Below are 23,100 nucleotides of genomic sequence, written 5' to 3' on the forward strand. Positions count from 1 at the left end.
CATTAAGCTATGTATATCTAAATGGGATTGTTTTTAATGCCTTTGTTGTAGGAAAATAACACCTATGCTAGTGCTCAGAAAGTGGTCTTTAACAATAAGCCTGGAATATTTTTCAGATGATTCAGACATCTTCAAAAAGCAAACTTGCCTATTTCATCATCACTTTTAACTTTCTCCTCAAAAAACAATATTCTCCAAAGAAAATAAAAATAATGCTGTCGAGCTCTAGGAAGAAATAAGCATATATAGTAAAGTTCTGGCTACCCCCTCTTAGTTCTAAGTGGAGGCATCCAGAAAGACACAACTCCATTGTGTCTTGTCAACCATCAGTTTGGAGCCCCCTCCCCCAACTCCAACTACCACTCTGCGGCCACAAAGTGAAGAGGGGGCAGCCAGCAAGATACGGCTCCATCATGTCTCTTCCACCAGCTGTTGGTATTGAGCCCCGGAACTGATGGAAGGACAATTGGCTATAGAGTTACAAGGATGGGCAACCCGAATGGCACTACTGCAAAATTTAATTGCTAAAATATCAAAGTCAAAATATTATCCACATTCAAGCAATTCGGCCAGTAATTGAATGGAATAGCAAGGATTGTGTATTTTGACAGATGGCAGATGACAGATGGCATGAAGTCCGGGGGAGGGGGGGGGTGGATCGATGACAAATCAGATAAATAAAAAAATAAATAAATAAGTAAAGTTCTATCTAGCAAAATTATTTCTAAAACAACAGGAATCCAAAGTACTGAAAGATAAAGGTATGTATACTTTTTGCTCCTATGAAGTCCCCATTTGACATTTTGATTTAGAGGTGGCCTCTGCAACTTGATAGTAACCATAAATACTCTGTCAAAGGCTGAAATATCTACCCCAAAATACAGGAGACCATAATTGACTGCTCTTCTTCTTAAAATATAAAAAATACCTTTAGCATGTTGACTTGGGGGGCAACCCAAAACCCTTTTGTCAGATGGCAAGGGGTATAACCTCTTTCACAGAAACCGAACAAAGGGGAGAGGAGGCGGAGTAGCCTTATATGTCAAAAACTCTTATGCTGCAGAAGAAATTCAAGACAGCAATCTGGAAAACCAGCTTGAAATCATCTGGATAAGAATCAAGGGAACTGGGACTCAAAAAGATGTCATTGTAGGCGTCTACTACAGACCCCCAAGCCAGGAGGAAGATCTTGATGAAGTCTTCTGCCAACAGTTGACCAAACAGGCACAGAAAAGAGATGTAGTAGTCATGGGCGATTTCAACTATCCCGATATTTGCTGGAAAACAAACTCGGCCAAGAGTACAAGGTCCAACAATTTCCTCGCTTGCCTTGCAGACAATTTCATGGTCCAGAAGGTAGAAGAGGCAACAAGGGGATTGGCTACTCTTGATCTCATCCTAACAAATGCGGAGGACCTGATCGATGCGGTCGAAGTGGTAGGATCCTTAGGGGCAAGTGACCATGTGCTCCTGCAATTTGAGGTACAAAGGAAGGCCGAAACTAAGACAAGTCAAACCCGCATTTTGGACTTTAGGAGAGCTGATTTCCAAAAAATGAAGGAAACGCTGAGCAGCATTCCGTGGACACAGATACTAAAAGACAAGGGAGCTACGGATGGATGGGAATTTCTCAAGAGTGAAATACTCAAGGCGCAATTGCAAACCGTGCCAACAAAGAGAAAAAATAGGACAAGTGCAAAGAAGCCAGAATGGATGTCCAAAGAACTTCTAACTGTGCTAAGACACAAAAGAGACATGCACAAGAAGTGGAAAAAGGGAGAAATCACCAAAGAAGAATTCAAACAAATAGCCAACACCTGTAGGGAAAAGGTCCGCAAGGCTAAAGCAAAAAACGAGCTCAGACTTGCCAGGGACATTAAAAACAATAAAAAGGGCTTCTATTCTTATGTCAGTAGAAAAAGGAAAAACAAGGAGGCGATAGGACCTCTTCGAGGAGAAGATGGGGCAATGCTGACAGGGGATAGGGAAAAGGCAGAACTACTTAATGCCTTCTTTGCCTCGGTCTTCTCACAAAAAGAGAGTCTTCAACCTCAGCAAGATGGAGTGGATGAGGGATTGGAGGACATCCAACCCCAAATTGGGAAAGAAGTCGTCCAGGAATACCTGGCCGCTCTTAATGAGTTCAAGTCCCCAGGGCCAGATCAACTACACCCCAGAGTATTGAAGGAACTAGCGGAAGTCATTTCGGAACCATTGGCAACCATCTTTGAGAGTTCTTGGAGAACGGGAGAAGTTCCAGCAGATTGGAGGAGGGCCAATGTGGTCCCAATCTTCAAGAAGGGAAAAAAGGATGACCCAAACAACTACCGTCCGATCAGCCTCACGTCGATACCGGGCAAGATTCTGGAAAAGATTGTTAAGGAAGAGGTCTGCAAACACTTAGAAACAAATGCAGTCATCGCTAATAGTCAACATGGATTTATCAAAAACAAGTCATGCCAGACTAATCTGATCTCTTTCTTCGATAGAGCTACAAGCTGGGTAGATGCGGGGAATGCCGTGGATGTAGCGTACCTGGATTTCAGTAAGGCCTTCGACAAGGTCCCCCATGACCTTCTGGCAAGGAAACTAGTCCAATGTGGGCTAGGCAAAACTACGGTGAGGTGGATCTGTAATTGGTTAAGTGGACGAACACAGAGAGTGCTCACTAATGCTTCCTCTTCATCTTGGAAAGAAGTGACAAGTGGAGTGCCGCAGGGTTCTGTCCTGGGCCCTGTCCTGTTCAACATCTTTATTAATGACTTAGATGAAGGGCTAGAAGGCATGATCATCAAGTTTGCAGACGACACCAAATTGGGAGGGATAGCCAGTAGTCCAGAGGACAGGAGCAGAATTCAAAACGATCTTGACAGATTAGAGAGATGGGCCAAAACTAACAAAATGAAGTTCAACAGTGACAAATGCAAGATACTCCACTTTGGCAGAAAAAATGAAATGCAAAGATACAGAATGAGGGACGCCTGGCTCGAGAGCAGTACGTGTGAAAAAGATCTTGGAGTCCTCGTGGACAACAAGTTAAACATGAGCCAACAATGTGATGTGGCGGCAAAAAAAGCCAATGGGATTTTGGCCTGCATCAATAGGAGCATAGTGTCTAGATCTAAGGAAGTAATGCTACCCCTCTATTCTGCTTTGGTTAGACCACATCTGGAATATTGTGTCCAATTCTGGGCACCACAATTCAAGAGAGATATTGACAAGCTGGAATGTGTCCAGAGGAGGGCGACTAAAATGATCAAGGGTCTGGAGAACAAGCCCTATGAGGAGTGGCTTAGGGAACTGGGCATGTTTAGCCTGAAGAAGAGAAGGCTGAGAGGAGATATGATACCCATGTACAAATATGTGAGAGGAAGCCACAGGGAGGAGGGAGCAAGCTTGTTTTCTGCTTCCTTGGAGACTAGGACGCGGAACAATGGCTTCAAACTACAAGAGAGGAGATTCCATCTGAACATTAGGAAGAACTTCCTGACTGTGAGAGCCGTTCATCAGTGGAACTCTCTGCCCCGGAGTGTGGTGGAGGCTCCTTCTTTGGAAGCTTTTAAGCAGAGGCTGGATGGCCATTTGTCAGGGGGGATTTGAATGCAATATTCCTGCTTCTTGGCAGGGGGTTGGACTGGATGGCCCATGAGGTCTCTTCCAACTCTTTGATTCTATGATTCTATGATTCTATGATGTTAAGATGTCTATTATGATGTTCCAATGACTCATGGCTACTAGAGACAAAGAAAGGCAAAATATTCATAAATGCAGGAGAGGGTTAAAAAAAACAAAGTGTTTTTAATAACTCTCAATTCAATATAAACAATGATTTTTGACAGCACTAAACAATCATAATGAGATATCTGGACCTTGGATAGAGGCTGAATTTGTCCCTCAGTATGAAAAAATAAATCCCAGTTTTTTTTACAATAGGATGAACAAGAGCAGTGAACACCTAAAGCCACACCAAAAGTTCAGGATGGGCAAAGTGAAGAATTTCATTTCTGAAGTTGTAATCCAGTTGAAGAGAAATAAAGTGGAGTGGGGAGGAAGAGAAATTTTTAAGTTATTCTGCTGTCTGGCAAAAAAAAAACCATTTGTGGTGATGTCAAGGTGCTGCTGTGGCTTTTGTGGGTGACTGCTTTTCAACCAGTGTGGCAGGCCTATGTTGCTACTTGCTTGGCGATACTCAACCCCATTGTAAGTGAATTTAAAACGCTTCTAGAATATATGGAGGACTAGAGAGTATGGGCCAATTTTTACCTCTGTAAGCAGCAGCCCCACCTCCCAACATACTACAAATGATGTTGTGTCACTTTTGGACACCGTGTCACACCTTCCATCATTTCACATGTGAAAATTGATTTGGCCAAGCAATATCATGTAAAGGGCAATATGGCAAAAATATTAAGGAGAAAGAACACACAAATTAGAAGAGGCTGCAGCAGTTTTCTTTTGCCAGTCTACTGGAAAAGACAATAACCCACCTGCTTCCCTCTCCTCTCCCTTGCTGAGCAGAATGCAAAGCAATTTTGCACTTTGAACTCTGTTTGAAGCAAATGAAATAAGTTGAGGACAAAGGGGGAAATTGAAGATGAGCAGAAAACCGGGATATTTTAAAGCCAGGCAAAAATGGGAAGACTGAGAATTAATCAGAACTGATCAGGTGTGCAATAATGAATTAACACTGATGTATATAAGAGATTTTTTTAGTACTACATTCTGTATCCAAAATTGATTAAACATCCTGCCTATTTCGTGTAAAGCCTAGACCCAGAGCAAATGTACTGCCTCACCAGCATGGGAGCCATCAGCTGCCATTGGATGTATAAATATTAGACAACTATTAGCCAGCATTGCCAGCATTACTTCTTTTTCTCCCTTTGTTCCACACATATTTATAAAAGACAGGTTACAAGAGTCATTCAAAATGTGCACACTGGGCAAATCATTAATTAATTTCAAAACTGACCAAAGCTCATGCTATATTGCACAGCAGTTGTCAAGCTGGAACCACTCTACCCATTACCCGAAAGCTACTTAAAATCAGCTTAATCATTCATAATGCAAAGGGGGCATAATTGATTGCCTTCTGATTGTTCACCCTGCTTTCTTTCATAGGTGCTTAATCACTATGACTGTTTGAAAAACGCAGGCTATCAGGAGAACCTTTCTTTGGAACTACCTAACAGACGTTGAACTGAAGACAACTGAGTCAACACAGTGGATGAAACTCTAAACAATGCAATGATGTAGTTTGCAAATTACTGCAACTCAAATTGGAACTGAGAGTTTTGATTGTAAAGACAATCCCTTTACAAATATATGGAGGTGTATTTGTTTTTACAGTGCTGAATTATTTTGTATGACATTTTATTTTGCTGACATAGAAACAATAAAAATAATATGAAGTTGATTGTAGTTTGTGGGGCTCGTTTTACTGCCTTTGGTGTTGTTATCTGCATGTCTTTTGCAACTTATAACAACTCTAAGGCAAAGCTAACACTGAGTATTCTGGGTAAGTTTGCTCAAAGGAGGTTTACCATGGCTTTCCTCAAGATGAGACAATGTGACTTGCTCAAGACCAACCACTAGGTTTCCATGGCTAAGTCTCCCAGAGCCCTAATCCAACACTAAACCACTGTACTACACTGGCTCTCATTTTACTGCACATCCAATCAGAAACAGAACCTGAAGTTCAAGCTTCAGTACCTCCAATACAGAATTATAAAAATAAATATTTTAAGTATTGCAAGGTCTACAAATGTTCATGCAAGAAGTACTTTTTCCCCTTGCATCTGGCTCAGCAGGAACCACCTACAGCAAACTTGGATACAATGAAAGTTTCATAAGCAACTGTTGATGTTTGCTCAGGTATTCTTTCAAGCCACCTGTGCTCAGTTTACAAAAGGGGTGTGTGGCTTTCCTATCTTTTGTATTTCCAGTTCACATTGCTGAGATATGGGATCTCAAGGCCCAGCAGTGAAAACAAACCTAATTGTTTTCTCTTTTATTTGGAGCATAGGCATTCTCAATCAGATCATACATATGAGCGAAGGTAATGAACTTTGTCCGTTGGAGGTCTTTTATGTGGCTTGTCATAGGGTCCTTTTGGAAATCCAGAGTGCTGTAGTGTGGTCTGGAAGGGTTTTTAAAAAGACTTAAACAAACATTCCAAGCTGTGATTCAGGCAAATAAGTTGTGGTGAGTTCTGATGCTACATTTGGTAGCAACATCAAGTCATGTTTATGCATCAACAAATGGTTTGGTCAGTTTTTGGTGTTCTAGACAAATATCATATTTCACTAAATCTAAGGTGCCATAGAATTTGAAGCTTCAATGTTTGAAACATAGATTTTTCTTTGAATATTTTAAAGAAATTCCTCTACATGCATAATACCTTGTTTTTGTTTTAACCTGGTAATCATCTAGTCTGGATACATCTTTATGTCCCATTGGGGAGACTGAGGAAGCAGAAAGTGGCACTCAGCTCAGCCAGACAGATAAACAGCCATTTGGCTGAAGCTGAGGACAAAGTGGTGAGGGCTGGCAGATTCATTAGGGCTAGGGTCCTTCCTCCTCCTTCTCTTCCTCCTCTCTTGGTTATTAGCAATGTTTAAAAAAAACAGAAATGGAGCCATTTGGGATTGGGGTCCTTCTTCCTCCTCCTCCAATTTCTCTTCTTTTCCTCATTCCTTGGAGGTAAGTCAATTTTAAAAACATGCATTTAAGGTGCGATTGATTGTAAGGTACACCATGTTTTTGGTGTTCGTAAACAAGAAAAAACGCACTTTACAATCGGTGAAATATGGTAATTTCTCCAAACTGAAGAAAATGAATCGCTGCTTATCAGTATTGACTGAGGGGGCATGTCCCTCAAGTTTATTGCTTATAATGCCCCCTGTCCATTACCCACATCTTGTTAAAGTTCCCATGTTATTCAAGTGTCTGGCCAGATTTTTTGTCTGTCATTTTCCCATCTCCATTAATATAGACTCAATTTTGGCAAGTCAGATAAATCTGCAACAGGAACAAGCAATGTGTAGCTCTCCAGATATTTGCGAAATTCGTTTTCCATCCTTATTCATTGGTTATACGGGCTAGGATATCATGGGAATTGTTGTCCAACAACATCGGGAGGACTACAGGTGGTCCACCGTGATCTACAAGTTGAATACGCCTGGGAAACATGGACCATATACAAATGTCACTCTAGACTTCTGGAAAGATTCCATCAACATTATAATAATAAACTTTATTCATAACCCGCCACCATCTCCCCAAAGGGGACTCAGGGAGGCTAACATGAGGCCAAGCCCAAAATAATACAACATGATTAAACACAAGATAGACAAGAAAATAAATCATAACAAAATATATAAAATAACAAATAACATAAACAATATAAAATAACATAATAAAATTGAACACAGAGGGCGGGCCAGATGTATGAGATAAAATGTTAAGTGGTCTCTCTCCAAAGGCACATCAGAAGAGCCAAGTTTTTAGATCTTTCTTAAAAGCAGCTAGGGTGGGAGCTTGCCTGATCTCCATAGGTAGCGAGTTCCAGAAATGGGGGGGGCACAGTGGAGAAGACCCTCACCCTCATTCCCATAAGTTGAGCCTGTGAAAGAGGAAGGGGCGAAAGAACGACCTCTCCAGAGGATTGAAGAGATCATGCAGGTTTGTGGAAGGAAATGTGGTGACAAAGGTAGGTGGGTCCCAAACCATTCAGGGCTTTATAGGTGATGTGACCTGTACCTTGAATGGGGACCGGAAGATGAACGGCAGCCAGTGGAGCTCCTTAAACAGAGGGGTTGAGTGCTCCCTGTAATTCACCTCGGTTAGAAGTCTGGCTGCTGAGCGTTGGACCAATTGAAGTTTCTGGGCCATCTTCGAGGGAAGCCCCATGTAGACTGCATTGCAATAGTCCAGTCTAGAGGTAACTAAGGCATGGACCACCGTGATCAAGTCAAGCTTCGCGAGGTATGGTCGCAGCTGGCACACGAGTTTTAATTGTGCAAAGGCCCTCCTGGCTACTGCTGACACCTGCACATCGAGCGTCAGCACCGAGTCTGGGAGGACCCCCAAGCTGCAGACCTGTGCCTTGAGTGGGAGTGCAACTCCTTTGAGGACAAGTTACCACCCAATACCCCAGTCAGGTGTACAACTGACCAGGAGGACCTCTGTCTTCTCAGGATTGATCTTCAGCTTGTTTGCCCTCATCCAGATCGACCTAGCAGCCAGGCACCGGTCCAGTATCCAAGGGGCTTCCTTGGATTCCAATGGAAAAGAGTAGTGGAATTGGGCATCATCCGCATAGAGATGGCACCCAACTCCAAAACTCCGGATGATCTCTCCCAGGGGTGTCATATAAATGTTAAAAAGCATGGGGACAGAATGGAGCCTTGCGGGACACCACAGGTCAATGGCCAGGGGTCAAGCAGGTGTCACCCAGCTTTACCATTTGGGAATAACCTTCCAGAAAGGACCAAAGCCACAGTAAAACTGTGCCCCCAAGTCCCATCCTGGAAAGTCGACCCAGAAGGATACCATGGTTGATGGTATCGAACGCCACTGAGATATCCAAGAGAACCAGCAGGGTCACACTCCCCCTGTCCAGTTCCCTGCGGAGGTCATCCACCAAGGCGACCGAAGCGGGCTCGATACTGTGCCCAGGCCTGAAACCAGACTGGGAACGATCCAGAAAATTGGTGTCATCTAGGAACACCTGGAGCTGCGAGGCAACCACCCGCTCCGGCACCTTGCCCAAGAAATGGAGGTTGGAAATTGGTCTGTAATTATTAAGCACAGAAGGGTCAAGGGAGGTCTTTCTCAGTAATGGTTTTACCACCGCCTGCTTAAGGCAGGACAGGAATTTCCCCTGGCCCAACAATGCATTTATGATGGAAACAAACCAGTCCAACAAGAGTATTACATCTTGATAAAAATTAGAGCATTCTTCCAGTACAGACTAAATCTGAATTGCCTCAGCTAATAACTTGACAAACATAATGCATCACACTTACTTATCACTCAATATTCTCCCTTGTGTCAAAGTGTGTGTGTGTGTGTGGTGGGGGAGGGAGAAAACAAGCATTGACAAGCTGCAAATTATCTATCTAACTCAGTGTGTCCTTTAGATAATCCATCTTAACACATCACCCCTTCAGACAGATATATAGTCCACGGCATTTGATTCTGGAAGCAAAACTACAAACATTATTGGGAACAAAACCTCTGGCAGAAGAACTCTTCTGCAATAAGAGGCATATATGTGTGCACACAGAAAGCTTTGTGGGACCACAAGTTCTAGACAACCCCAGTCATCATGACTGCTTGGAGTTGTCATCTCAAAAAGTAATTTTCCCAAGGTGCAAGTGGATATGCAATTACGCATGCATATGTGAGTAAGAGAGAAGCACATAGAAAGGCTGACAAATAATCTATGCATAACACATGCCATTCAACAAAATTCAATCAATCTATGGTATATACTTAAGAAAAATTGAAAATCTTCAGTTACATATCCTTTTTCTTCTATTGTTTTCATATTAAGAGTGACCATAAATGATATGCCACAGCAAAGCTATTTCAAAATCTACACTCCAGCAAAGCAAAGAAATAGGTTTTTTCCTACCTACAACCAAACTATTGGGATATGTTTAACAGCAACAAATAAAATATATGTATACCTTCTGTTATTTCTGTTGTGCTTAAAAAAATAAGCTAATTATTTCCTCAGGCTATATCCTAATTTTCTCCCAAAACCAATTTCATAGAATAGAATCATAGAATCACAGAGTTGAAAGAGACCTCTTGAGCCATCCAAGTCCAACCCCCTGCCAGGAAGCAGGAAAATTGCCATCAAAGCACCCCCAACAGATGGCCATCCAGCCTCTGTTTAAATACCGCCAAAGAAGGAGCCTCCACCACAGTCCCGGGCAGAGTGTTCCACTGCTGAACAGCTCTCACAGTCAGGAAGTTCTTCCTAATGTTCAGATGGAATCTCCTTCCTTGTAGTTTGAAGCCATTGTTCCGCATCCTAGTCTCCAGGGCAGCAGAAAACAAGCTTGCCTCCCCTCCCTATGATTTCCTCTCATATATTTACATAACAAAAATACATAAATGATAAGAAATGCAATTAAATGAATTGAAATATTAAGAGATGATTGAATTAAAAGTAATTTGAAAATACCTTGAAAAGGAAAGCACAGCATCCACCCATTAAAACCCCTTTCCTCAGCAACCCCTCAGTTGCCAAAAGACTATCTGAATTACACAGTCTTTGCTTGCATGTGGAAGGACAACAGGGAGGTGGCACAGTCTATCCTCCTTCGCAAAAGGGATCCACAGTCTGCATAATACATTAAAAATGTTCATGCCCAAGCCTCTATAGACATATGTTTTGTTATTTATTTCCTTCATGTCCCACTTTTCCTCTATGAAACTCACAGATATCTCCTCGGCTTTATAGCTTCAGTGAGCTGCATAGCTTCAGTGAGCTGGCTCTGCATCATGGGCTGCAGACCATGGCCTGACTGGAGAGTTCTTCATGTCTGTGCGGAAGAGTAATTGCAAGGCCTGCAGTCTCAAAAATCCTGAATCTCTTGCCACACAGAATAAATTCACTGAGCTTTCCTTGAGTGAGATTCAGAATTGCATGGCCAGCTCAAACAAAACTTCAGTCAGGATGAAACTGGAAACTGAACAGAAAACTCCTGGCTCTTGCATACAACCTGCTTGTATCCTTGTATGTTATGTGCCCACTCCTCAGAGCACATTCTTTCATCCATGTTTATTTTGAAATCTAAAGAAGCCTGACACAGTCACATCTGTGTTGGAGGAAAGTTGGGTGGCTGTTTCAGTCTCCCATTCTTTTTCAGAATTTTCATTCTGGGAGGAAAAATATGGAACACTGATATCTCTCGCACTCTTTGGGTAAAAGACAAATCAGATAGATGACCATCAATATTTCAGATTTTTTTAATGGGCTAAAATACTGTCTATAGCTAACCATCCTCCTGCTTGAAATATATGTTTTTTAAAACATAGCCAAGTAAAATTCACGGAACTGATTTGACCTGTCACTTAAAGCTAATACTGCAAGAAATGTTAGTTAATTCTCATAACACAATAGGGCAGGGTCTGTTTGCTTTGGAAGGTGCTCTGTGCCTTAGCAGAAGCTCAAAATAACAATCAGAAAGTTCTAGGGGAAAGGTGGGGGAATCTCAGCAGTGTACAGTTGCCAGGAGTTTCATGCAAATGAACCTCATTCTGAAATCGTATTTGCTAGATGTATCTAAGTACATATACAAGCCGGTACACAAGGATCCTCTTTTATATCCACAAGGGTCACCTTAACTGCAATCTCACTGACCCTTTTTCAAAAACTAAAGAAAAGGCACTCTGTGGCCCAAAATATGGGGAGAGATCTTTCATTATTTTGAAGTGCACTTGTCAACCTTTTGTTAAAACTATGCTAAATTGGATTTTGTAGTTCTCTGAACATTTATTTTACAACAAGTTTAGAAGATCCAGATCAAAAGATTATATGTGCATGAGTATACATCCAAACATACATCTGCACATGGATCTAGATGCAGCTATGTATTACATAGGAGGAGGGACTTACAACATAAATTTCAGACATGAACCATTTAGGTCTTGGGCTCACAAGCTCTCACTATGTGAAGTTTCACAGCATTCATATATTAGACTCATAAATAGCCTAGAAATGCACACAAATCTTCCTCCAGGCAAAGAAACTTTGCAGAAGATAATTCTTTTTTCCCTTTTCTATGAACAATAAGCATCACATGAAAATACACAATGAGGAAATAATTTAGGTCACATCTCAGCCAGGCAGCTTGCTCAGGTGTAAATCTGGCCCAGATCTAGCATGTACATGCTGAATCTGGGACCAGTGCTCAGACAGGCTGGGACCTACTGGGACATCACCTTGACCTCCATGTCCCTCTGCTACTTTCCACCAGTCACAGAGCTGGCTGTCGCAGTCATGTCTGCTGATGTCACAATGGGGTGTCTGTGCAACCAGGAAGAAGGAAGTGATTGATACCTGTCCCTCTTACTTATTGCATGGGCATCCTGTTCTGATATCCACAAACACAACTGCAATGGCCAGTCACTTACAAAGAGCTCCATGGCCAGCAAGAAGTGGCAATTTGTTGTGCCCTAGCTTTGTCCAAACCAAGCATGAGTCTTTCTCCTAAAGCATTAGGGAAATCTGTTCTAACAAAGCATGTCCCTTACAATTATTTAAGTCAATGAACAAATGGCTACATGAGTTTTATTGGGACATAGGGATCATTCTGTGTCTTCCTTCCTTACTGAAGGAGAACAAAAAAGAAAAAGTAACAGGATCCACAGCTGTCTAAATGAAGAAACAGACTTATAAATACATTAATAGGTCACCAGTGTTGACTGTGGCTTCGGCCCTCAAAGGCACATAAGAAAACAGTTTCAATCCACTTTCCAGCATATCACCACTGAGGTTTTTGTGGTAAGCCATGAGAAGTGTTCCTAGAGTTATACTATCTGACCACACTTGTGTTATCCAGCATGACTGTGGTTTGGTCTTCAAACAATCTCAGAGATAAGCAAACACCATCATATCTCATGTGACCCCCTACCATTGCATAATAAATTGGACAGGATGAAAGCCAACAACCATTTCAAACATGAATTCATATAATATTTTGGGGTACTGATTAACAGAGCTATAATTAAGCATTTCCATGTCTGGAGCAGGCTCAGGATTTCTCCTCCTTTCTGCCACAAATAAATTGTACCAGAGCCAGTTTTTTAAAGACCTTTGAATAGTCCTGATGCTGAAAGTCAACGCTTATACATACTTACACAGAGAGATTGTTTCTGTCCAGAATCAACTCTCTGGTTTTATTTCCACCATCAAGAAATACCAAGAACATTTTGATACTATTTACTGTGTTAGACTGCAAAAATAAAGCCAGGTACATCCTTTACCAATCCGATCTGTAGGAGCTGCTGCTCTTACTGAGCCTCATAATCAATTATGCATTCATATTTTAATCATTCTTTATTAAAATTATTTAATTATCACAAATTTTGAAAGGAAATGTAGCATATTTTAAAATCATTTTCTATCAGTGCAGGCTGTATCCACACTGTAGAATTGTAGTAGGTAAGTGGAGCTTTTTTTTTCACTTCAGTAAAGGCAAAGGTTTCCCATGACATTAAGTCTAACCATGTCCGACTCTAGGGGGTGGTGCTCATCTCCATTTCTAAGCCAAAGAGCCGACGTTGTCCATTGACGCTTTCAATGTCATGTGGCTGGTATGACCGCATGGAGCGTCGTTACCTTCCTGCTGAAGCAGTACCTGTTGATCTACACATATTTGCATGTTTTCAAACTGCTAGGTTGACAGAAGCTGGGGCTAACAACAGTCAGCAAGTTCTGCAGCTTAGTGGTTTAACCCACTGCACCATAGCGGCCTTCAGTAGGACATAATTATTTATGTATTCTCTGAGTTAGTTGATACTGGTTTTTCTTTTAGAATTTTTTATACTGTTTTACACTGTTATAGACCAGAGGTTGGAATCATGTTCTGTTGGACCACAAATACCAGCAACCTTCACCAGCACAGCCAATGTTGCAGAAAGCTGGGAGCAAGAAATTAATTTTGGTGTTTGGAGCACATTTAACAGCATTTGCTGTTGTGCAAGTCAAAGTTGTTTCTGACTTATGACAACCATAAGGCAAACCTATCAGAGCATTTTCTTGGCAAAGTGTATTCAGAGGATGTTGGCCATTGCCTGTATCTGATAAATGATATTGTCCAAGGATACCATGTGGGTTTCTGAATGAGAATTCAAGGCCTGGTCTTGAATTGTTGTAGTTCAGCACTTAAACCACTACACTATGTGCCAGTGGTATCATCCGCACAGCATTGCTCTATACACTTTGATTTATGACCTCTCTAGGAATGCTATTCCCTCCATGGTACAGTTAACTCTTTCCACACAAGAAATACACTCGGCACATAGCATTGCATTTTAAGCATACATACATACTTTGAAATCTACATTACAAAATACAAACAACTTCAACACTATGTTGTCTCTCCTGATTAGATTAGACTTTGGGGAAATTATTTTCAGACCACAGATCCCATCACCTCTTAGCTAGCATGGTCTGTAATAATGCTACCTAGAGGAATCTAAGATAAGTAGTACAAATACAGGCAGTTAAAACATCCAATTCACAGTTAAGAATGGGGGTGAGACAAGAGGAAGTGAGAAACATCCACCCTCAGGAGAGAAATTAACTCCTGAAAGAGTTAACATGAGAAAAAAGTGACTCCACTGAAACTTTATCACTAATCTCTGTTTTCCCAACAAGCCATTTTTTTTTTCAAAACTAATTATCACAGGGGCAGAAAGTGAGATGAAATCTTCTGAACAGGGCACAGACAGCAAAACAAAACCCAAGGGGTGTTAACCCTTTCTTATGTTATCCAAAGCTAATATTTATAAACATTTTGCCTGTGGTTATACTTTAAAATGTACCTGTTCTGGCATACAAACAAATTTACCTTAAGAAATCACCCACAAAACCTATCTTGGGGACTGCCTGTACACATATTTTCAAAGCTCTAATTCAAATTAACCTCTTTATGCATTTAAATAACAACCATGAGGTACACCAAGAAAGTCATTTTTTTTCCAGAAGACCACTCAATGCATCCATATGCCACATGCAATGCTAGGCCCACTCAATGCATCCCCACATGCCACACAATCCCATGGGCATATTTAGCACACACAAGAAAGGATCTGTGTTCCTGCTTAGCTAAATGCCCAATGAAATGTACTATATTGTAGAAGGGGTCACAGATGGTTTAATCTCAAAGAGAGAGGGCCAGGCCCATTGAAGTGAGCGCAAGAGCATTAAAGAGTTGTCAGGACCTTGGACAGCATTCAGCAAAATGACACTGACAGGTGGGTTCACTCATTAGGAGAGTTGATGCCCCTAGAAAAAAGTAAACTGAGATGTTGCTCATATGTTACACACACACACACACACAAAGTTCAATTGTGGAGTCACTGTTTGTCTTATAAACAGGAGAAGATGTGAGGGAACAATTCTCAGTTGCCAAAATTAATAGGAAGATTCTAGTTCAGACTCTGAATACCTTGAATAGCTGTTGATCCTCTGAGCTTGGAGACATCATCATAACACTATATGTGTGCATGAAACTCTTCCATAAAGTCATAGAAGTCTTTTATTCCATCAGTCATGATGAAAGAAATCCAGATCTAATAGATCTGTTATAGGAGAAACCAGGGAAGAGAGACACGGCTGCTGGAGGCATCAGCAGAGAACAAGGTCAGTGGGCATAAGGTTATCCTTTTAAGTGTGTGAAGAATACTCATGTCTTCAGGCTTCTTAATACTACAAGTAGAAATGATAACACGGGTGTGAGAGGTTCTCTCTGATGCCTTGCCATCTGAAACCTAAACGTGCTTCTAGCAATCCCCTGAGGTTTTGATAAGACAAGTGGGAGATGAAGGAAGCACTAAAGGATGCTGATGTACAATTTCAAAGCAGCTAGTGCTGTTCCATGTCTTTGTGTCTGTAGCAGCCTTGTTCCATCTCCAGTTTTTTTTTCTGCCATTTGCTTTCATTATTCTTACACAATTATCCCCACAATTTCTGACATAAGTCCTCTTCCTAAATCTACTTATTGGAAAATTCAGTGAGACTTATTTCTGTTGCAAGAGAATGCAAAGTGTGACAAGTCTATAAAGGATAACTCTTGAGAAGGATTTGGATTACAGGAAATATCAATGTGTAGGGTGTACCATTGCCCTGAGAGGGCAGGATATGGGCAGGGATGGGGGACAATTACAAAAGGAAGGCTACCTTGCAGGAAGATGATTTCTTGCATGTAGCTGATCTGTGTTACTGACATCATCTATCTTCTCTATCATTACTTTATTGTTGAACCAAAGTACAATGTTTTTGTAAGAACAATCATCATTTTCTCTTTAAATATTCTACAAAAAGTTTATTACATTAATTAGAGCCTTTCTTTCCTCCCCCTTCTCTCTCTTTCCTCCCTTTTCATTCATTCTTTCCTCCCTTAAGAATTTTTAAGGAATATTCAAAGGGGAAACAATAAAATCTATACTCAGATTAGTTATAATTTGTATTGTTTTACCACAAATAAAGTCTATTTTCCTCCAATTTTAGCTGATGCCACTAAAACACACAGCTAGACAGAGGAAAAGGAGAACAAAATATATCTAGAGGAGGAGGAGGCAGCTATTACTTGGGTTGTTTAGTGCAATTTTTGTGTTGTTTATCTAGTTATCACTGAGATGATACAATTGCTTTAAACTACTGGTAAAATTTTAAATAATGCTGTCCTTTTTAAAAATGTCATTTATATTGAAAACTAGAGTCCAAGAAGAAGGGTCCTAGACTAATGTTCTCCCTATCATGCCTGCATATTTGTCCTCCTCCCATATTTATTCTACTAGATTTCAAAATGCATAGGATTTCTGAGGAGAGCTGAAGACAACAAAGAGGGTATATGTGTGAGCATCCAGAGAAGATCATGGAGAAGAGAGTAGTGTCCATCTTCTGCTTCTCGCTGAGCAAGATTTCCTATGTAGTACCTCTGATATCATGGTGCAAGATACCTTCAAAAACAGCTTCAGCTAAGGATGGTGTGTCTCCTCTGAATGAATGTCTGGAAGAGGTAATAGGATGGATGAGGTAAAACAAATTGAAGACAAGATGGAGTTGACTGCCATAACCAAAGAATGGAGGTTTTATGTGTTAGGGCTGAAAGACTGTGTTTGCAATTTGAGAGTGCGCCTGGATCTGGCTCTCCAAATGTAAGCCCAGCTAGATATAACGGTCAGGAGTGCTTACTACTAGCTTTGGTTGATATGCCAGCTGTACCCCTTCCTAGATTTAGTGAACCTAAAGATGGTAGCTCACACACTGGTAACCTCAAGGTTGGACTTCTGCAATGCATTGTACATTGAGTTAGCTCTGTTTCAAGTTTGAAAACTCCACTTAGTTCAAAACATGGCAGCCAGATTGGTTACAGGAACATCTAGGATTGAGCATATTACACCCATATTAAAGTAAAGGCTGTCAATTAGTTTCTGGTCAAAGTACAAAGTGTTGGTTTTGACCTTTAAAGACGTAAATGATTTGGGTTCAGGTTACCTAAAGAATCAGCTTCTTCTGCACAATGCACCCTTTAGGACACTGAGGTCCTCTGGTAGGCAGCTACTCCAACTAGCCAGAACCAATTGGCAACTGTCACCCAGAGAACCTTTTCATTGGCCGCCCCACGACTGTGGAATCACCTGCCAGAAGAGCTCTGGCAGCTATTTAAGACACAACTGAGGACCCATTTTCTCTAGCAGACCTGCCCAATCAACTTTTAATCATGAGTTTTGATTTGCATTCTATTGCCACTATATGTCAGTTCTGTAGCTGTGTTTAGTTTTCATATGCGGGCATGTGTGTTTATGTAATTTAGTAATTTGTTGTATTTTCATGTTCATTTGTTTTTTAATTTGTTATTGTATTTTCATATTCATTTGTTTTTTAATTTGATGGCCTCAAGCCTGTGGAGCCCTGAGGCCTGAGGCTCGACATCTGCGCTGGCGGTGAGTGTGCTGGCGTCTCGTCCACTCCCCCCGGGGCATCGTTGGGGGTAAGCCACCATCCAGGCCGCCGCCGCAGTCGCCATTGCTGGCGCATCCGCCCTCCCCAGAGGAGCCGGGAGAGTTGGTGCCGCGGCTCCTTTTTAGGACGGCTCGAGGGGGCAGGCCCGCAGCGGGGCTGCCATCGCTGCCGCTTGAGCGGGCCGCACGGCTGTGCCGCCGCCGTCGCCATTCACCCTGCTGCCGGAGCGGGGAGCGTCGCCCCCCCCCCCCCCGCCAGAGCATCATGGGGAGGCAGGCCGCCGCGGCGGGCCTCTGCTGTGGGAACCTTGCCAGCCAAGCGTCTCCGTCGTGCTCCATCTGACGGAGCTTGCTGGCTGAGCGTCTCCTCGTGTTCCATCTGACAGAGGCCGGGTGTGGCCTAACCGTTGGTGAAATCCTGGGTGAGGCCTAGCAGCTGATGCGGCCTAGTGATTGACGCCTCCTTCCCTCCTACGGCCGGCGGGGCCCCTGCGCTGCGTGACGGGGCCTTCTCGCTTGGCCAGTCCTTTACCATCTTACCATCTAACTGACCTCGCTAGCCCCCTTCGACTCTAACTAGCCTGTCATCGCTAGATCGTCCGACTGTGCTGCTCAATCCAGTGTTGCGGTCTGACTGTGCTGGTCGACTATTGTATTGTGCAAACTGACTGCGCTGACTGCCTTTGTGACACTGCTATCTTGTGTTGAACGTGTGTTGAACCTGCCACCATCTTGTATGACGCCTATCATCGCGTCTACTATTTCCATCATCGGAAGGACTGGGGCGGACCGTGGCGTCCTTTGTTTCCATCATCACGCCTCCGGTCTGTCCGCTTATGACTCAGGGTTTTAATACAATCTTCAGAGTTCTATGCCAAAGAACCAGACTCTCATTCCCTCCACACTGCCCTTGTGGTCAAGACAAAAAGTGCAACTATAACATCAATGAGACTACGGACTATCTGCAAAATTGTGCTGTCAATTCACCAATAATCGCATATATTGTCTCCACTACGGATTACCATCTGCTCTGCTGGGATCATCTTCACCCAAGACGGCCAAGAAGAACCGGAGACCTGGCCCTGGGTGCCGGCTTGTTGCTCCACGGGCCCAAGGACCTAGGTTCTCTGGTGCGAACTGTCTGTCTTGATTGAGTAGTTGGATAGTGAATCCAATTATTGAAGACAAATCTTTGCATTATTGTGTACTTTAAAACTACCTCAGCACGAAGTCACTTTAATCTAAGCATTTCAGACCTTGCTGAATCCCATATCATTATCCTAAGCACTTTAGATCTAGCTAGATCCCATACCTCTATTAAGTGGTCTAAAACCCCAGGTCAAGTGGTTATAGCTATTGCACTTTGTGTTCTGTTCTTGGGTTCCTGTTGACAGTTAACACCAGTATACTACCTCTAGGTCAATGTTTATTTTACCTTTGCTGCTATTGATATCCCTCCAATTTCCAACGCAAGTGCACTTTAGAACAACTTTAGCACAAGTGCACTTTATAGCATTAACACAAGTGCACTTTACAGCTTTTTTAGCACAAGTGCACTTTAAAACAACTTTAGCACAAGTGCACTTTTTAGCATCACCACAAGTGCACTTTATAGCTCTCGCTACACTGGAGGGAATAGATAGCAGTAAGAGGCGGGAATATTGGGACCCAGAGACAGATAATCAATACTGTGAGTATGCTTCCACTATCGAGACTACAACTGTTGGAAATGGAGGGAACGTCCCCGGGGGGGGGGGGGGGCTGCGGGTGTGGGGGCCGCCATAGAGGTGGTGACTGGTAGAGGGAGATACGGGAAAGGGAGAATAAAATATCCATTTCGGCCCAAATTTGTTAATAACAAATTGGCAACCTCCAAAGATTCTAGAAATCAAAGACAAAAGCAAATTCGGCCCAAAATTCTTAATAGGACATTGACATTTCTAAAAATTGATGCTACTATTCGGCCCGAAATTAATAATAACAATTTGACAACTCTAAAACCTACTCCTGACAAAATACAACTGAGGTGCCAGGATGGTGGCCCCTCCAAGCTGAAGGTGGTGCTGTTCAATGCCAGGTCGGTAAATGGAAAAACTTCTACCATTCAAGATCTCATCGAAGAAGAACGAGCCGACCTGGCTTGTATAACGGAGACCTGGCTGGACGAGGGGGGAGGGGTTAATCTCTCCCAACTCTGTCCACCAGGTTATTCCGTTCAGCACCAGCCAAGGCTTGGAGGGCGGGGAGGCGGAGTCGCAGTGGTCTATAAGGACTTTATTCCACTGATCAGGTGTCCCATCCCACAATCATCTTCCTTTGAATGTGCCGGCTTCAGGATAGGTGACCGGGACAGGATAGGGATTCTGTTAGTGTACCGACCACCCTGCTGCACTACAGTCTCCCTACCTGAGCTAGCGGGAGCCGTCTCGGACATGGCGCTGAGCTTCCAACGGCGCTTGGTCTTGGGAGATTTCAACGTCCATGCCGAGGCCCCTCTTTCTGGTGTGGCTCAGGACTTCATGGCCGCCATGGCAACCATGGGCCTGTCCCAACTAATATCTGGTCCCACCCATAGTGCCGGGCACACTTTAGATTTGGTTTTTGTCCAGGGATGGGATGAGGGTGACGGGATAGAGGAGCCGACCATCGCCCCATTGCCATGGACCGATCACCACCTGATCAGTTTTAGACTAACTGGGCCTCCTAACCTCCGCAAGGGTGGTGGACCCATTAGAATGGTCCACCCCAGGAGACTTATGGATCCAAATGGACTCCTGACGGCTCTTGGGGATTTTTCCACCTCCTTGGCTAGTGATACTGTTGATGCTCTGGTCTCTCATTGGAATAATGAGTTGACCAGGGCAATTGACACTATCACTCCGGAACGCCCCCTCTCGAGTAACCGAGCTAAACCAGCCTCTTGGTTCACCGAGGAGCTGGCAGCGATGAAGCGAAAGAAGAGGCTAGAGAGCATGTGGCGCCAGAATCCCACCAATCCAGCCCAAACACACCTGAATGCCTTTTTAAGGTCCTACGGTGTGGCAATAGCGGCAGCTCAAAAAACATTCATCACAGCCAATATTGCATCAGCGAAGAATCGTCCGGCAGAGCTTTTCCGAGTTGTCAGGGGCCTGTTAAATCCGCCAAAAAGCGAGGTCTCGGACAACTCGGTGGCTCGCTGTGAAGCATTTGCTCGGTCCTTCGCGGATAAAATTGAGCGGATTCGGTCAGGTTTTGACGTCACGTTAACGGCAGTCTCTGGGGATGTAACGAGAGCATCTGATTGTCCAGTTTTGTTGGATTCGTTTCAATTGGTTCAGGTTGAGGATGTGGACAGGATCCTTGGAGAGGTGCGACCCACCACATGCATCCTAGACCCCTGCCCTTCCTGGCTGATCAAGGAAGCCAGAGGGGGTTTGGCAGGGTGGGTGAAGGTGATGGTTAATACCTCCTTACAGGAAGGAAAATTTCCAGCGGGCTTAAAACAAGCCATTATAAAACCGCTGTTGAAGAAACCATCACTGGATCCCACTCAATTTGACAACTATCGGCCAGTCTCCAATCTCCCCTATTTGGGCAAAGTCATGGAACGTGTGGTGGCAACACAACTCCAGGGGTTTCTGGTAGACACTGATTATCTAGACCCGGCACAGTCTGGCTTCAGGCCGGGACATGGAACTGAGACAGCCTTGGTCGCCTTGGTAGATGATCTACGCAGGGAGCTAGACAGGGGGAGTGTGTCCCTGTTAGTTCTGCTGGACCTCTTAGCGGCCTTCGATACCGTCGATCACGGTATCCTTCTGGGGCGCCTCATGGATATGGGGCTCGGAGGCACTGCTTTGCGGTGGCTTCGATCCTTCCTTGAGGGACGAACCCAGAAGGTGTCATTGGGTGACACCTGTTCGGCTCCGCAACCGTTGCTGTGTGGAGTCCCACAGGGTTCAATTCTGTCCCCGATGATAATTCGGAGTTTCGGGCTAAGATGTTATCTCTATGCAGATGATGTCCAAATCTGTCACTCCTTCCCACCTGTCACCAAGGAGGCTGTCTAGACCTTGAACCGGTGTTTAGCTGCTGTATCGGACTGGATGAGAGCTAACAAATTGAAATTGTATCCAGACAAGACAGAGGTCCTACTGGTCAGTCGCAAGGCCGAACAGGGTATAGGGTTACAGCCTGTGTTAGACGGGGTTACACTCCCCCTGAAGATGCAGGTTCGCAGTTTGGGAGTGATCCTGGACTCATCGCTGAGCCTGGAACCCCAGGTCTCAGCGGTGGCCGGGAGAGCTTTTGCACAATTAAAACTTGTGCGCCAGCTGCGCCCGTACCTTGGGAAGTCTGATCTGGCCACGGTGGTCCACGCTCTTGTCACATCCCGGTTGGATTACTGCAACGCACTCTACGTGGGGTTGCCTTTGAAGACTGCTCGGAAACTTCAACTAGTCCAGCGGGAAGCAGCCAGATTGCTCACCGGAGCGGCGTACAGGGAGCATACCACCCCCCTGTTGCGCCAACTCCACTGGCTGCCGATCCAATTCCGAGCACAATTCAAAGTGCTGGTTTTGACCTACAAAACCCTATACGGTTCCGGCCCAGTGTATTTGTCCTAACGGATCTCCCTCTACATCCCACCTCGAAGCTTAAGATCTTCTGGGGAGGCCCTGCTCTCGACCCCGCCACTCTCACAGGTGAGGTTGGCGGGGACGAGGAGCAGGGCCTTCTCGGTGGTGGCCCCCCACCTGTGGAACTCACTCCCCGGGGAGATTAGATCGGCGACCTCCCTTCTGGCATTCCGGAAAAAACTGAAGACCTGGGTTTGGGATCAAGCCTTTGGACACACTGGCAACTAAATGAAGGATCTAACGATAGACAAGGACAAATGGAATGGAATGGACATATGGACTCTGAACCCGAGCATGAGATTGTTTTTTAATATTTTATTGTGCACTGATGTTTTAATTTAACTGTTGAATTGTTTTGTATTTTATATTGTTTGTCGATAGATTTAGGCATCTAATTGTGCCTCCTATGTAAGCCGCCCTGAGTCCCCCCCGGGGTAAGAAGGGCGGGGTATAAGTAAATGAAATAAATAAATAAATAAATAAATAAATCGGGAGAGGTGGGTAATAAATAAAATGTACGATGATGATGATGATGATGCCTGGAGAAGTAAAGCCTCTCCATTCAGTGGAAATGAATGGTGATTGGACACGGGATCCATCCAATGCAAATATAGGAACATACTAAGATCGACAGGAAAACAATTGGTAGGAGTATACATGCTAGAAAGAAAAAAATCTACAGCCACTCCAATTGTGTGACCTGAAATAATCTTAAACAGTGAACATGTGGACATGCCTGTAATGCTTATTTGTACCAAAATAGCTT

Source organism: Anolis sagrei, chromosome 3, assembly GCF_037176765.1.
Source record: "Anolis sagrei isolate rAnoSag1 chromosome 3, rAnoSag1.mat, whole genome shotgun sequence".
Taxonomy (NCBI): domain Eukaryota; kingdom Metazoa; phylum Chordata; class Lepidosauria; order Squamata; family Dactyloidae; genus Anolis; species Anolis sagrei.